The sequence below is a fragment of the Canis aureus genome, chromosome 12, assembly GCF_053574225.1.
Source record: "Canis aureus isolate CA01 chromosome 12, VMU_Caureus_v.1.0, whole genome shotgun sequence".
NCBI classification, from domain to species: Eukaryota; Metazoa; Chordata; class Mammalia; order Carnivora; family Canidae; genus Canis; species Canis aureus.
In genome coordinates this window covers 7,331,323-7,335,688 of record NC_135622.1, presented here as the reverse complement: position 1 = coordinate 7,335,688, position 4,366 = coordinate 7,331,323, and the positions used below count along the sequence as shown (strand labels likewise).

The following is a 4,366-nucleotide window of genomic DNA, read 5'->3' as shown; positions in this document are numbered from 1 at the left end:
CGCCGCCTTCAGCCCAGGGCGTGACCCTGGAGACCCGGGATCGAGTCCCTGTCGGGCTCCCTGCATGGAGCTTCCTTCCTCCACCTGTGTCTCTGCCCCCCCTTCTCTGCTGACCACTCACGAACAAAATATTAAAAAAAAAAAAAAAAAAAAAAAAGGAAACCAGAGCTTGTTAACTAAACCACCGGAGAAGCAAAGATGGGTTTGCGTGCACACAGGGGCCACCCACGGGCAGACCCAATAAGAACGCAACTAACGAGTCCAGAGTCCTGCTTTACACTCACGAAAAAGCCAAAAAAAATTCCGAAGCAAAATACCGTCATCTACTCTTAAACCCGCCGGCCGAGGCGAGCGCGCGCGCAGGCCCCACTACCAGAAATTGCGCAGCCGAGTCTCCCGCGCTGGGAAACCGCAGGGGTCAGCACGGCAGCGTGCAACGCCCGAGCCTCGCCCCGGGAGAACCACCTGCGGGATCGTGGGTCTCCGCCGCCAGGTAAGTATGGCCCGCACCGCCCCGCCCCGCCCCGCGGCAGCCCCGCGCGCCTCCACCTTACACACACGCTCACCCGGCCGACACCCCAAAACCCTCCGCACCCACTCCTGTCCCGAGCATCCTCAGCCCCCACACAACTCTCCCGAACACAGTGCGAGCGAGGGCGCTGCCGCCGCCACCGCCCGGGGGAGTCCAGCGCCGGGAGCCGCAGCCCGCCGGGGCCTCGTTTGCATCCGACACGCCCCTCGTGACGTCACGGCCTCGCCGCCCCGCCCCGCCCCACCTGGGTCCCCCCCTAGGATCGCAGCTCTGAGGCTCCCGCTCCTGCTCCTGCTCCTGCTCCTGCTCTGAGGCTCCTGCTCCTGCTCCTGCTCCTCCTCCTGCTCCTGCTCTGAGGCTCCTGCTCCTGCTCCTCCTCCTGCTCCAGCCGCTCCTCCACCAGCTCCTCCCTCTCCCTCCCTCCTCCTCCTCCTCTCCCTGCCTTGGCTTTCTTCCTCACCTTCCAGTCTCCCCTGTTTCCTTCCCTCCAGCCTGATTTTGTTACCATTCCTCCTGCTTCTCCCTCAGCTCGGCCTCAGGACCCCTCCACACACACGCACACGCACACACGCACACGCACAGCCCTCAGCACAGACAAGCCTGCGCAGCCTGGAGGACCGTGAGGAAGGACTTTCCACCAGCCAGGGAAGCGCAGCCACGGATACATTCTCTCTCTCTCTCTCTCTCACCCTCTAGCAAGTAAATAAAAATCTTTAAAAAAAGAATGTGCCAAATTGTTCTTCAAGATGTTGTACTAAAGTACATTCCTACAATACATATATTATCAAACTTTTTTTTGAAATCTTTGTCATTTTAATAAGGAAAAATAAGGATTTGCCCTTTTTCGTTATAAGAAAGCTTCAATATTTTTTAGAATGTTCATTGGCCATTTTCCCATTATATACCTTTTTTTTAATGAGAATTCTATAAATGAAGGAAAATAGCTTTTTGTTTGTTGTCAGTACTGCAATTGCTTCCCCAGTTTGTCTGAGTTTGTTTCTGATAAAAGGTTTGAATTTTTTTTTAATTTTTTTTAAATTTTTATGTATTTATGATAGTCACACAGAGAGAGAGAGAGGCAGAGACACAGGCAGAGGGAGAAACAGGCTCCATGCACCAGGAGCCCGATGTGGGATTCGATCCCGGGTCTCCAGGATCACGCCCTAGGCCAAAGGCAGGCGCCAAACCGCTGTGCCACCCAGGGATCCCGGTTTGAATTTTTAGATAGTCAAATTTACTAATCCTTGTTTAACAGCTTCTAAATATTTGTCTATTGTTTCCGAGAGAGAGAGAGAGAGAGAGAGAGAGATAACAATACTTTTTTGTTTGGGGTTGGAGTAGGAGTTGTTATAATTCTTAGAAGAAGGTTCAAAAAAAAAAAAAAAAAAAAAGAAGAAGAAGAAGAAGGTTCTTGGGTTTCAATGAATTTGTGTTGGAATCCTGACTCTGAATCCTTATCATGCCATCCATTAATTGTGTGGTTGGGCCAAGTGACTTAAGTTCCTTGGGCCTCCGTTTCTGTGTGGATAAGGAGGGAATACCTTATATAGGGTATATATACCTGGTATATAGGCTTATCATGAGGGAAGGGATTTTTGTTTATGTTCACTGGTCTATCTTTAGTACTTCAAATTGTGCCTTGCTCACAGGAAGCACACAGTCTACTTGAGATTTGGGTAGTGATCTCGAGTAGAGATAATTACTTCTTGTCTCTCATTACAGGTGACTATGCAGTGTGGTCTGCAGAAACATTGCAGTGTATCCCAGTGGGAATGTTCGCCCCACAGGTGGGGCTGGAGCTGTGGCCATGTTAGTTGGGCCCAAGGCCCCTCTGGCCCTAGAGAGAGGTCTGTGATAAACTGTGGAAATGTGGTACCAAGAGACTGTGCACAGCAAATGCATAGCTCCCAATCCTAAATTGGCATACCTGCTACACAGGGCTGAAGTATGGATTTGAGGGTGACGTGGGTTGTCTTCAAAGGGCTGAACTAGAGAGCAAAGGGCAGGTAGGAAGGAAAAGGAGGGATCAGTGAGGTTTCCTCTTCTGCACTATCACGCACTATAAAATGATGCATGGAATGAATGACAGTGATGCTGCAGATGAGGACCTTTAAAGATCTTGACTGCAAATTGAAGGTTAAAGAAGATAATTGAGTATAATAAGATTTTATGTCGCTGTGGCACTCTGTGGAGTCTCTCTTCACTGTCCAGACTGTCCAGCCTGCTCTTCTGTCAGGCAGAACCATCATGGGGACCCTGCCCACATCCCCTGGCTCCTGTGACATTGGGCACAGGCGGCTCAGAGGTCCAGGCTTGGAGCTGGGCAGGCTCCTAATGCGGGCAGGAGGGCCCCTCCGCATAGCCTTACCTCAGACAAGAAATAGGTACTGGGGGCAAGGGCAGAGGGATGCCCGGGGTGAGACTCACACTGAATGTCCTTCTTTTGCTTCTTTAGATCCTACAGATGGTGGTGCCTGGGAAATCTACACTAGCAGAGTTTCTGCCCATGGATCATGTTTTTAAAAGCAAACTCTTAGATGGAAACGGATTGGATTGGACACCGTTGTCCCCAGAAGCAGCGGCCCTGGAGAGTGAGGGGCCATCCTTAGTGGTCCTTCCTGCCTTTCTCTGCTGCAGTCACCGTCCTGGGCTAGTGGTGGGGCAGGGGTCCTCTGTGGAAGAGGGAGTGAGGAAGAGGGGAAGGCCTAGCCGAGAATCACCACCCTCCAGACCTGGGATACAAATCCAGATAACTGCCTATCGTGTTCCCTCGCGGCCATTAGCCTTATTAGATTTCTGTGCTGTTACATCTTTATTCCTTTCTTAAGTTTTCTATCAATTTCCAAATGTTGTAGCTGGTACTAAACCCATAAAACACACTGCAAAAGTGAGGAGGAAATCAGTCTTGTATTTCTTGGAAACTAGAGCACAGACGTGCCCCAGCTGACATGCCCCAGCTGACATGCAGAGGAGCCTCCTGGACCTCCTGGCTCTGAGGGCCCCACTCTCTGGAGCCCCACCGACCCCCACAGCTGTAAAACTGTTGAGCACTCACCTCACACACACCTGCCTTAATGCAATTCCATTCTCCTAGGAACAGGGGAAACTGTGGGGACACACGGCCTCTGCACCCGGCTTCCTTCACTGATGTAAAGATGCCATCATGCAGTTTGGGCCGGAAATGACCTCAAGGGCAGCCGTAGCTCCTTGCTCAGAATTTGCCAGTGTTATCTGGGCAAATAAACACAGGGCCGAGGTTAGTACAGCATGCTTTCTGACTCCTCCAGCCAAAAAAGAGACTTCAGTTACCTAGCAGGGAATGCTTCTGCCAGAGACTGATTTGTCTCCCTTGGATTAGGGCACCACTTTTTCCAGGACCCTCGAACCAAATAGCCAGGGTTTGGGGAGGTGGAGATTGAGCTGGGGAGGGGTACAGAGGACACCAGATCTTTTAAAAAGCTTCCTCAACTGCCCTGCAGCAGGAGAGAAGATGGATTCATCGGTGGGGAACAGGGCTGGCTGGGAGGGGGCTGTCTGGAATAATAGGGCGCTGGGCACACGGGAAGGAGACGCTGAGCCAGCCCATGTCACTGTTTGCCCAGGGCTGCTCCTGTCAGCACAGGCCCCAGAAAATCTGAGTGAAATCCCGATTGGAGCAGCTGGTACAGCAGGGGCTGACTTCCCCAGGCCTCTCCAGGTGCGTGCTGCACTCCTCTGTTACACCAGCTGTGGGGCCCCCTCTGCTGGCCCCCGCAGCCTGCTCCTCCCCCCAAGCTCTCTGGAGGCCCTTAGTCTGGTTGGCCTTCCTGGTAGCACAATACATGCCTCTCCTAA

The 4,366-nt window shown here is 52.1% G+C and overlaps 1 long non-coding RNA gene and 1 other non-coding gene across 2 annotated transcripts; one reads left to right on the top strand and one right to left on the bottom strand.

Annotated features, from left to right (window-relative positions):
- Positions 1-342: 342 nt before the first annotated feature.
- LOC144281434 (U1 spliceosomal RNA) lies at positions 343-501 on the bottom strand. Its single transcript, XR_013349968.1, has one exon. It is a non-coding gene; the product is annotated as a U1 spliceosomal RNA (small nuclear RNA).
- A 932-nt stretch (positions 502-1,433) lies between these two features.
- Positions 1,434-4,366, top strand: LOC144324609 (uncharacterized). The gene is made up of 2 exons (XR_013390044.1): positions 1,434-2,379; positions 2,988-4,366. It is a non-coding gene; the product is annotated as an uncharacterized LOC144324609 (long non-coding RNA).